The 12,766-nt window shown below is 45.1% G+C and overlaps 1 protein-coding gene across 1 annotated transcript in view; it reads right to left on the bottom strand.

The window, feature by feature from the left end:
* Window positions 1-12,766, bottom strand: part of ZFHX3 (zinc finger homeobox 3) — a 382,144-nt gene that overhangs the window by 302,404 nt on the left and 66,974 nt on the right. The window contains exon 2 of the mRNA XM_041400380.1: window positions 7,386-7,489. The gene's annotated coding sequence lies outside the window, so the exon portion shown is untranslated. The remainder of the gene's footprint in view (window positions 1-7,385; window positions 7,490-12,766) is intronic.

Raw genomic sequence — 12,766 nt, 5'->3', positions numbered from 1 at the left:
AGATTTACACTGCAAAGTCTGAGTGGAGAGGGAAGAACAGTTTCTCCTCCTGGAACAGCAACACGAGCTGACCCAGCACAAGGTGGGCTATCTAAACACAGATTCAAAGCTAATACAGAATGAACAGCTCATTTCAGTTGCACACGTTATCCAGGATGTCAGATTAGATGTCTAACACTCCTTCCTGGCCTTCAAATCTATAACCAATGAAATAACCCATTAGCTCTCATGTTCTAGTGAAGGATCTGGTGGCCAGAGCTTCACTCCTGGAGCAGGAACCGAGAGCCTCCCCCTTCAGTTCCCCCAGAGAACAGAGTGGGATGCTGAGCTCACTGCAGTGAGCAAAGCTGCTGCACACCACTAAGAACCTGGAAAGCTCAAGGTATTCCAGGCCATCTGATTAGCAATTACTTTCCACGTTCTCTCTTCAGCTTAAAATTATTGAACATTAAAAAACCTAAAAAATTAAAAATCAGATGTTTTGTGCAAGAGTTTTAACAATTTTCAGTGACTACGCAGACCTGAAAAAACCTTCTACTTTAATAATTATGATTGTTACCAGTAGTAACAACTGTATGGAGTTCCTTATAGTACTCTAGAATCTTATTCTTCAAACAAACTGTGTAATTATAACACACTGGAGAAACTGTGCCATTATCTCATTTCCATTAAACTAATGGAAATTATTTACTCTTTTTTGTTTTTTGTTTTCCACAGAATTAATGCACATGATTAACTATTTTTAACTAGTCCTGAGACTTAATAACTTACACTCAGTTCACAGATTTCTTGCCAATGAATTGGACTTAATGAATTCCTGCTATTTTAAGGGGAAAACATCTTTAACAATCATTACACCAAGGGGAGCTATGTGGAATATCCTCTGCTTCTTCTGAAGTTAAAAAAGCTGCAGTCAGTGTCCTTTAAAGAAAACTCTCCAAACTTTAATCTGCAGCTGAGTAGGACTACTCTACACAAAATTAGATTTCACAGCTGTCTGAGGGACTGTCCCCAGGGTCCCCTGGGAGGAGCGTGTCTGACCGAGGGCAGGGACCCCGATCCCAGCCAGGGAAAAGCCTTAGCTTGCTGTGTGAGCAACGCTGCTTTGCAGCAGGGCAAAGCAGGACACAGTGCCCAGGCATGGCAGCTGTGACTCAGGGACACCCTCAAGGTGTTATCCAGACACGAGGATGAACGCATTCCTTCCCAGGAGAGCAGCAGAGCCCTGTCTGTCCCTCCCTCCCAGTCACACACCTGTACAATGCCCCATGCTCTGCTGTGGCCAACTGGGCCACCTCCCACCAGAGGCCATTCTGGGGCTCTTCTGGGGAAGGGGCTGGGACCAGGACAGAGACAGCCCGTGGCACTCAGAGAATCAGTTTAGAAGCTGTGCCTTGAGGAGGCCAACCTGAAATGGTCACCAGGGTGAGGGGCTGCCACCAGGCAAAGCCTCACCTCCTGTCCCTCTGAGCACTCCTCCACCTGTGCTACAGCTGCAACAAGGGACACATTTTGCCCATTTCCAGGCTCCTGAACTCAGGAAGGGAGATCCAGAGCTGAGCAGACACAGCCCAGCAGGAGCTGCCCTTTCCCCAGGGCACCGTGTCAATGTGCTGCTCCCACAGCCTCTCCAAACAGCTGCCTGCAGTTAGCAAAGAACGCTTCCTAAAGCAATTAGCAAATTAACATCGTCTAAATGTTGCGACTGAGGGTATTTAGAAGAGATCCAAAGCTCACAAATAAGAAAAGAACAAAAGGCAGGTAGGTGCCTGCAAACAAGCTCCAGCACTGACTGGTCAGGATGTCTGCACACCCTCACACCAGGAGGGCAGGGAACAGGTTTGGACACTATACACACGGGTATTTTCAAATATGAAGCTTGCTTTCTCTCTCTAACTTATTTCAACTCTCAGACATTAAATTACCAAGGTAGTGTCAAGGTCCTGTCTTTAAAAGTGAGTCTGTTCTAGAGCAACCAATGGAAAATTACCCACGGCAGGTAACTGTCAGAAAATTGTTACATAAAATCACATATACACTAACCTAATTTATATTCACCTTCAATAATAATTACAACTACATACACTAAATGCTAACAGCATTGTGACTAGAAACGGGTTACAAATTATTGTTCTTTTAATTGGAACTTTGGAAATTGGGTGGGGGAAGGAGGGATGCTGGCTTGCACTCAGTATCAGATGGGAGAATTCCCAGGCTGCACTATGGTGAAAAACAGCGACAGCTCATCATGCTGCAGAGACAGAAAGGACAGAAAACGAGCAAAGATCCAGAGAAACAGACAGGGAAAGATATGATCGGTGCCTTGACCCAGCTCCTCCGCTGCTGGGCACTAAGTGCCCCCTCAGCACGTCCCCTAAGTGCCCCCTCAGCACGTCCCCTAGGTGCCACCTCAGCACGTCCCTGGGAGCAGCAGCAGCCGGGGGTGCCAAGGGAGCAGAGCTCCTGGCAGTGCCCTGCTGGCCGCGCCGCGGGCACAGGGCCTGCCCAGGTGGCCCCAGCGTGGCCCTGGGGACGTGCCAGCAGCCAGGCCCTGGTGCCACCTGCAAACCCGACCGTGCGCTCTGAAATACTGCAGTGTTTGATTCTTCTTCTTGACAGGGAGCAGGGCTCCACTGAAAGCTCATTTAATAAAAATAATGCAATGCAAATGAACCTGAATCAGAAAAATTAGATTGATGGAAGTAGCTCGGTCGCTGTAATTACACAAGGTGTATTATTTCTTAAATTCTCTTTGCATTAAACATATACCATACATTTATCAAACATAATTAGCAGTTTAGGTGACAAGGATTTGATTTTTCTCTTGCAACAAAAAATCCTTCTACATGGGTATATACATCTGAAACGTAATACGAACGTTTCTACACTATCATTGTTTGCTCCTCAAAGAGCACAAAATCAAAGAGTCACAGGGCAAATACTGTGTGGAACTTACAAAGCTGAGGATGAGGAAGATGGCCAGGTCAGCCTTCTGTGGATTTCATGAGCATAAAACAAAATTAAATCAGTCCCAGCTTTTAAGGCTGTTAGTCCACTAAATCATATTTGAAATCAAAATAATTGATCTTACTCCAGATTTCCCTTATAATCAACTTTTACTTTTTTCAATAATCTAAATAAATTGATGACAAAACAGCAAGAGAAACAGAAGATGCAAAAGAAAGTTGACAAAGTTGAATGTCCAACACAACTAAGATAATCAAGTTTTTCCCTCTCTCAGTGTTTCTTGGGGGTTTTGGACTATTGGGGGGCTTTGTTTAGGTTTTGGGTAGTCTGGGGTATTTTTAAAACAGTTTCACAGAAAATAACTGTACCAAAATAATGTTAGAAAGCACTTTCATTTTTTTTCTCTTGAAATCCCCACGGACTACGTGGGGACCTCAAGTCAAAAACCTTCACTTTAGAACAATAAATAAATAAACCCGCTAAACCCTTCCCAAGGCTGGTCAACTGTAGCATAAGTAATGCAAGAGGCTGAGAGATGCCAGATAAATTTGATTACTATAAAAGATGGGAATATGTTTCTTTCCTCAGAGAATTCACAAAAAGGGGTCAAAAACAAAGCAGCACTGAAAGCCAACAACTTCATTTTGCCAGCAACTCAAGGCGAAAATACAATACAATTCCACGGGAACGTTTTATCACATCGGCGCAGGCACCTCCTAATCTTCTATTTCTGAAAAAGGAAAATAGCAAAGATAGAGTCCAGGCAAAATGGGGCTCTTCTTTCTTTTCTGGAAAAGGCACTCTGATTAGTATATCAATTTAGCAAAGAGTTCAAGAACTGTTTTCCTCTTTCACCTGCTAACAGTGTCATAGAGGCTCTAACACATTTCAGTTGGGGAAAAAAAGTAATCTTGCACTTCTTGTTATTCTTCCAATTTGTCAGATTACCAAATCATTTATCTCAAATGCATTCAGGAGCACCATCAGGAGAAATGACCCATCGTCCTTTCCTTGTTAAAGGAAAACAAAGTCCTGACTCAGTGTTAATTGTTCCAGCCCTGAGTAATGGTGAGATCCAGAGATCCCCCTGCATTGTTCCCGACTAAGAGACAGTCCTGATTTCACATTTTTCCTCTGTAAATAGATGAGCTCCTGCCAGCTGCTGTTACCACGGCACCAGTATTTCACAAACCTCTCTGGAATTACTTTTTCCTTCACACGTCCGAGAGTGGCACTTGATTTTTTCACAGCCACATCGTGTTGGTGGCACAGTTGTACCACAGGCAGCTCCTGGCCCCTCCTCCCAAGAAAACACAACCTTCCAGCCAGCAGGAAAGCCATTCTTACTTGACTCTATTTGACTTCACCTTATTTTCATCACTTCTTCAAAGTCATCCAGTTCTTCCTATCTAACATCCCAAACTCTTGCTCCATCAACAGCAACTCCTAGCACTGGTTCTTCAGCCCAGTTCCAGTAAAGCACAGGTAACTTATACACAAGAGTTGCAAATAATATGGATAAAAGAAGATTGATCACTGAAGAACAAGCAGCTTCTAAACAGCCTGATAAATTCACTTCAGGCACACAAACTTCTTGCACGACACTTCTTACAAACAATCTGCTGCAAAAAGCATTTTCCATGGGCTGACAGTGCCAGTTGCTCTGCAGGACTCAAGAAGGAACAGCTTGCAGCACTTTTTTGTGGGTATATTTTTCAGAGACTAAGATCCACACCCAAATTTCATCAAAACCTGTTCAGATTCAGTATTAAATGCTTTGCAGTAATCAGAGTCCTTTACTGTGTCAAACAATTCCAGTAGGAAAAAAAAATTACTTTCTGGTTTATTCATGCTATTGCTCCTTATTTTATCATGGCCTACTACATAACTGCCCTGCAAACATCACATCACATCACTCCTTATTTCATTTTTTCCACGGTATATGCATTCCAAACCCCTCCATTTAAAGTAAAGTCTAATTAATATTGGTAATAACACATACCAAATACTACCTACAGTAAATGATCATAAAGGTGACACCTTCATTTTCAAGTTCAAGGCCAGAAGATGTCCATGGCCTGAGAGGAGGAGCTGTTTCCTCAGAAGAACTAAGCATCAAACACCTCACAAAGATCCCTAACCCAGAGGCCACCTCTGCAAGGTCTCCCCGAGCCCAGGACAGGACAAAGACCGGCTGGGAGCAGCCAGGGCCACGGGCTGGGACCCTGCTTTGGGAGCCCTGGACGAGGAGGGCTGAGGAGCTGGGGTGGTGTGAGAGCACTGCCAGCAGCAGGCAGTTCAGGGCTTTGTGCACCACCTCCCTGCCTGCCACGTCTGCTCTGACAGGGAAATTCAGCTGCATGGATCAGCCAGGCAATTCAGAAGCCCCAGACACTGAATGAAGGAAACAATACTGAGGAAGCAAGAAAAGGGCAACGCTGACTATCATGGCAACAAACAAATCAGCTGCTGCCTTTAAAAGCCATCTATATGCTGCTCTCTCATCTTTTTTCTTTCTAACCACTGAAAAGCTTACTTGCATCAGCACAGCACAACAGCAGAGCTGGAAGGAAGTCTGTGCTTTTAGAGGGCAGAAACACAATGTGAACATGAAAAAACAAACAAACAAACAAAACAAAAAACCACCAAAGCAGAATTTATGAAAGTGTTCTCAATGTCTTCAGACACTGTTTTCTCCTTTCTAAAGGACCTGATAGCACAATATAATAACTATTGCTCTTCCACTATTGTTTTCAATAATAACATAAAAAATCCTGACCACCAGCAATTTGAAAACACAACAGAATTCTCTGATAAGAGACTTAAATATGCAAAGACTACACAGAAAGGGAGCTGAAAGGGCACTTCTAGAACATCTATAAAACTAAAATGCAAAAGTGCATGCAGTTACCTGTGCACACATTCCTTAAACTCTCAAAACTCCATTTGCAGACTGGCACAGGTGTATCAAACTCAATTGCTAGGAAATAGAGACGTTTGACTAACCAGGATGATGCTGTTTGGATCCTTGTGTGTCTGTTATAACTGAAACCACCTTATTTTTCCCTGCAGGAGCCACATCATGAAAAGCAGGAGGATGGTTTGGGTGACTAAGCTGGAACCAGAGAATGTTCTGTCTCATTGCTGCCCTGCAGCTCCTGCTGTGTATCAGCCACACAAATCCATCCTTCCCCCAAACCCTGCACTCCTGCCTTTCCAGCTCCTAAACCCACTCCACCTCTCAAACAAACCACTGGGCTCCTGATCTTGAATCCCATCGTTCAACTTTTAAAATTCTCACTTTAGGGCTGTTCAAAGCATCCTCACCAGCCCCCTCACACCCGCATGGCATTCTGTAAAGCAGTGCTGCTCAGGCTCAGAACCCACACAAACCTAGGAAACTGCCTCAGGATATTTATTGATGCACCGTCTTGAAAGATTTTTCTAATGAATTTTGTTGCTGTGAAAGACTTCTGCCCTTCAAAAGCAGAAGAGTTTATAAAAAAATTAAAAGTTGACATTTCTGAAATACTATTAGAAAAACTTTAACAACCTGGTCATGGGGAAGGTGTTCCCATGGCAGGGGGGGATCGAGATGAATTTTGAGGTTCCTCCCAACCCAAACCACCCTGTGAGTCTCTGCAATAGCCTCTGCAGCAGATTTCACAGACATCAATGGTTCTGCTCGCCCCGTGCATCAGACAGGAATTTTTCATTTCATACATCATTTAAAACTTACTGCAGTGATTCCACACACCTGTCTACAAGCACCTTCTTCTTTCCCAGCCCCCTCCAATTCAGGGTATTTTGGCCAAAAGTGAACATGCAAGTAGACTGCCAACAACACTGACAACAGAGAAGCAAAGCAACACTTAGCACTAGATAATGAAGAGAAAGATCTCCTACTCTCAAACAATACTGCATCTTCTATTTGAATGCATCAAAATAAAACTGCACTGACTACATCACCAGCAAACTTACCTCAAACATCCCATAGCAAGCAACTAGCATTAGCACACAGGCATTTCAGTATTTTTAAACACAGATTTGCATTTATATCGCATTTTCAGAAATTCCTCTCCCAGGACATTGTAAGAGTGTGGACAAAACATTCTCTTCCCAAAACCACTTGTTCAGACCTCCGTATTCTAGAGCCATTCACACAGATCTAAAATGATAAAGATCACAATTATTGCCACATTTATTATTTCTGGAAGAGGCCTTCAATGCTCAAATACAGAAATAAGTTCTGCAAATACAGAATGCCATAATCTACACGCAAAGACTTCAACTCACACTGTGGCTACAATTCACAAATCTCCAGACTGAGAGCTGAAAATCAGACAGCTTTCACCTAAGACACACTGAAATAAAGCTGAAAACTCAGTGTAGAAATCCAGAGCTAGAGGTTTACTCACCATTAGGAAGAACTTCTGCACCGTAGCATCTAACACAGGACACTCACTGCCTGGGCCTTAATTCAGTAATTCCTCTTCTCCTTCAGGATAAATCCAGAAAGTAGCTGGCACAAAGAAATGGAAAACACTCATTTAGCTGGGGTTGGATGTGAACAAACAGAATTTTGTCTTGTCCACATGACTAACAAAAAATCTTCCATAACATCCTTCTTTTCAGTCAACACCAAAACATTTCTGTAAGCACTGGGAAAAAAACTTTGATTTAAAGCAAATTAAAAGACAAGGTACAATGATTACCTGAATATTCCTAATACTTTTAACATGCTGGAACACATGTGAGTTTCAAAATGTGGTAAGTCACAGCACTCAAATGTTCTTGAGTCAGGAGAACTTTTGGCGTAGCACAGCATGGGAACACGAGGAACATTATAAAATCTAAGACCACTCAATGACAGTTTCTGGAAAGCTTCCCAAATTACTTGTCCCCAGCAACCACCCACACAAGGAGAGATTCCACTAACCACGAGTAAACACAAAGGGTTCTCCAGCTCCATTTGTGCAGCCCGTGTGTAAACGTGCCAGTCTGTGTTCCCAGCTCAGGACCTGCAGCACAGCAGAGCCAGGCCAGGGCAGAGATGCCAGGCTGGCAGTGGCAGCTCTGGGCACCTCCAGCCCCTGCTGTGGCTGCCAGAGGTGAGGCAGGGCAGGGGACGGGCACTGCTCCCTGGCACAGCTCCCTGCACCACCAGCCAAAGGCTCCCCGCCCGTCACACGCCACAGAGTAAAGATCCATAGCTCTAAACCGTTCCACTTCATCATGAACTTCTCAACTCACCAATCAATACAGTATTGAGCAATAAACAACAAGCCAGAAATATTCTTGAACAGAAAAACCAAGCCCAGCCTTATTTAGAATTGTGAATTGTGCAGCTCACGCGTTTTCCAACATAAGTTCAGGAAATAAAAATCTCATTAAAGCTTTAGCCAAAATTTCTAATTCATCAAAGGACCATGTTTTGAATACCAATGAATTTCATGAAAAAAGAAGCGCTTTTTTTTCTTGTCTGCATGTCTGTAAAATCTCTCTCAGGTTACAAAACCAAATCTGATGACACTGAAAAGTCTTTCAGGAACAAAGACAGACGAGTAAAACAACCACCAGATCTCTTTAATTCCATGCAAAAGTGTCAACAGCAAAATCACTGCATCTCTGCCATAGCAGAATATTAAATAGTTCATTAATATCCATTTTCCCTTCTTCTCTTTTCAGAGGCTACTAAAATTGTTTCTGTTTGATTTTACATGAGTGAAACTCCTCCCAAATGAAACAGGTACAAGGATCTTGAAAGAACACTCAAGTGCACATCACTCAAGCCCTTGGCAGGCCCTATCTCTGCGAAACAACAATAGCATCCCACTAATAACAATGACTTGCTTAACTATTCATTTTGGTAAATAATGGAACTGAAAATTATCTAGTGATGGATTTACACTTTTACAATGCATCTCAGGGATGAAAATGAATAGGGACAGAGAAATTATGTGTGTTACAATGGCTGACACCTCAACTTCAGATCCCGCCTCGCTCACGGAACAACTCCAGCTGGAAAATGTGGGACTGCAGTTTGTAGCATTTTACCTTTGTCTAGTTCTACTGTGAGACACCCTATATATGTTATTTGTACTACAGAAGCACTTACAGATGCCAACTAAAACCAAACACAGCTGTAGTAGGCAGAAATAGTAAGAAAATTACAATAGGTGTCATACCCATTTTAATTCCAACCGCAATAAATCACCCGTTGCTCATATTTCTTCTTTTATCAGTTACCACAGAATTTAACATATTAGGATTTATTTTTGAGGGAGCACCAACAGAATGGCCTAGGCAGCCTTTGCAGCCTTTTTTTATTTGAAAATCATATTAACATTTCCAGTGGAGGTCCAGAGGGACAAAGCCTGGGGACACAAGGCTCGCTCTCCTTCATCACTTTCCTTGAGAAGCCCATGGAACTCCAAGACCATGTGGACCATCAGGTGAAAAATCAGAGTATCTGGAGGCAGGAAGCTGACAAAGGCAACAACTTTTCTGGAAGCAATGGGAAACACTAAGTGTCTCTTTAAAAAGTTAAAGATTACTTTGTGTTTAAGTTAACAAATGGCAAGTGTTTACCTGTGACTATTAGTTCTCTCCTAGGGAGTTTATTATAAACAGTATTTCAAACACAGGACTTTAAGAGACAATGTATAAATATTTTAAATGGTAAAATATAGGTGCTGGCTTTTTTCTGTACTATGTCCAGAAAATTTGCACAAACACATCAAATTCTCCACCTAGGGAATTTACTTTATTGTTAAGTTTGCATTTAAAACAAATGTACATGACCTATTTTGGGGCTAATATAACTAAAAGGAGCCTATTTGTTGTTTATTATTTATAGAAGATTCACTTCAGATTAGGCCTTTTGCGGACGTGTGTATCTGTGTGGCACCACAAAGCATCTCCAGATCTCCCCAGCACTAAAACACACGAGGAAATGACAAGTTAGGATGTATCCAGTACACAGAGTGTTTTATAAAAGCCAAGATTAAAAGCTGGTTTTTCCCTCCTCAGAAAGGCCACATGAAAGAGCTGCTACCCTGGGTAATGCATTGACCTTCTGGGGCTGATAATGACAAGTTCAAGTTCCTGGAGTTGGGGAAGATGTGGAACTAAAGTAAGTGCACTCAAGCAACGAGTCCATCTGCTCTGTTAGAATCCCACTCACAAACCAGCCCCATGCAAAGAAAGAGAAAAACAGTTTAGTTTCTTTTATTTATATAACACAGGAGTTTTTCTACACCATCAACATGGCTCAAAACTGCTTCTTAGAGGCTTCAATCTAAGGCACTGATTGTTTATTTCCATTTTAATAGAAAACTTGAAATTATTTCATATAAAAGGTGTCAAATTTATGAAAACAGAGATGCAAAACTGCCGCTCATGTCTAAAATTTTGCATTTTCAGCCTTTTCTCGTAAACAGAGTAAAACATGGTAAAATCATATCTATCCTGTAAGAGATAAAGCATCTTTGTTAAAACTTCTAGAAAATCAGAAATGCATTTTTGTACAACAACCAAGAAAAACCAGAGCTGACCCAAAGCCCTGTTCCAGCCAGTCATTATTTTGTCACTTTGTGGGTGACGGTGCCCGGAGCTCTTCGGGGCAGAGCAGAACTCCCCCAGGGTGCTGCAGGCAGGGCTGAGGCACGGAAAAGCAGCTCAGGAGCTCCAGCACCCCCAGGGCTGGCACTGCTGCCGCTCCCCATGGGATGTGCTGCTGCTGCCCACACACGACCGCGTGGTAGCACATTCTGCATTTTCAAATATTTATATTTCAAATTACACAGAGATATTACAGCCTTTACATCTTTGTTTAAGTTACATAAGACAAAAAAATAAAGGCTAAAACAAATGCTATGACTCCAGTTGGTGTAAATCAACATGTACATCATCAGGTTTTAATCATCAGCTCATGCCAAATGGTTTACATTGAAAGATTCCTGCCAGGACAGGCTGTGAGCGCAAAGGGAATAAAATCATTCCAAAATAAATTCAGTTTTAAATTTTGCTCTAAAACAGTATTTCTGATTTCTTCCTCCTCGCCCCCAATTCAATCTCATCTCAGAAACATTAATTTATCTAGAAAGAGAAATTAATCATAGGCATCTCTAAAGTCCTGGGTGATTTCAGTCCAGTCAGTTTTCAGATTTTTGCCTCTCCTTAGAAAGCACGGTGATATTAAATACAAAACCTCACACACTGAAAGAACACTACCACTTCTGAAACAAGATCTCGAGCTGAAGTTAAGAAATTGCTATAATTAAACTTGTCCAGGAAGACAGATTAAGGTCAAATATGTCTATTAATTTTGGGTATCCAGACTAAGCCACCTTAGACTTGATGTTTTTCCTTTGAAGCGCAGCGTTTGCCAGCATTTCACCGGCTGCGGACGGGTTTTCCCGGCGGGCCGGGCCCGGCCGCCCTCAGGGCTGCTGCTCCCTCCGCAGCACAGCGCGCCGTGCCTCGCTCCCTGACCGGGGAGTGAGCGTCCGGAGCTCCCCGTGCTGCGGCACCGCCTTCCCGCAGCTCCCGGGCGGCCCCTCTGGGCTCCCCGGTGCCCACGGAGCCCTCGCGGGGCTCTGACAGCGCCGCACGACAGCGGCACCGGAATGGCCTCGGCTGGTGGCGACAGCCAAGGGAGCCAAAATTCAGTCACAGGCAATGGTTGGGGGTGGAAGCACCTTAAAGTCAATCCATCCCACCCCTGCCATGGCAGACACCTCCCACTGTCCCAGGCTGCTCCAAGCCCTGGCCGACCTGGCCTGGGGCACTGCCAGGGATCCAGGGGCAGCCACAGCTGCTCTGGGCACCTGTGCCAGGGCCTGCCCGCCCTCACAGGGAAGGATCCCTTCCCCCTCTCCCATCCATGCCTGCCCTCCGGCAGCGGGCAGCCATCCCTCAGGCCCTGCGAGCAGGGACACGAGGCTGCGAAGCCACAAACGCTGCAGCGAGGGCAGCGTCCGGCCGGGCCGCGCTCAGCCCCGGGCCGGGGAACGACCCCGCGCACCGCGCTGTCCCCGGGCCGGGCAGTGACCTCTGTGCCAGGCAGTGTCCCCGCACACCGCGGTGTCCCCGGGCCGGGCGGTTTCCCCGGGCAGGGCAGTGTCCCCTGTGCCAGGCAGTGTCCCCGGGCCGGGCGGTGTCCCGCACACCGCGGTGTCCCCTGTGCCAGGCGGTTTCCCCGGGCAGGGCAGTGTCCCCTGTGCCAGGCAGTGTCCCCTGTGCCAGGCAGTGTCCCGCACACCGCGCTGTCCCCGGCCGGGCAGTGTCCCCGGGCCGGGCGGTGTCCCCTGTGCCAGGCAGTGTCCCCTGTGCCAGGCAGTGTCCCCGCACACCGCGCTGTCCCCGGGCCCGGCAGTGTCCCCGGGCAGGGCAGTGTCCCCAGGCCGGGCGGTGTCCCGCACACCGCGCTGTCCCGCAGCAGTAACGCGCTCGGGCCCGTGCGCACGCCCCGCGCTCCTCTCGTTATCACCGCGACCTTGTCGCTTTGAACAAAGGCGCCGCTCCCGCACCCCACACAAAGGAGCCAACCACGGCACCGCCACCGAGGGCAGCCAGGGGTTAAAAACCGAGATCGCAAACAAATGTTTCCATAATCAACACTTACCGCAAGCAACGCTCACAAAACTACAAGAAAAAGAATAATTTTCTGCAAATAGCAGAAAAAAGCGTTTTCTTCTTTAGGGTGAAATATCCCTTTTTCCAAGAATGTCTTAGCCTTGTCTGTTTCAGGTTAGCTTGGAAAACAGAAAAGGCTACCCTGAGTTTTATTTTTAAT

Source organism: Onychostruthus taczanowskii, unplaced genomic scaffold (assembly GCF_017590055.1).
Source record: "Onychostruthus taczanowskii isolate IOZ18803 unplaced genomic scaffold, ASM1759005v1 scaffold18, whole genome shotgun sequence".
NCBI classification, from domain to species: domain Eukaryota; kingdom Metazoa; phylum Chordata; class Aves; order Passeriformes; family Passeridae; genus Onychostruthus; species Onychostruthus taczanowskii.
The sequence above is the reverse complement of the archived record's forward strand: the minus strand, read 5'-3'. Positions and strand labels throughout refer to the sequence as shown.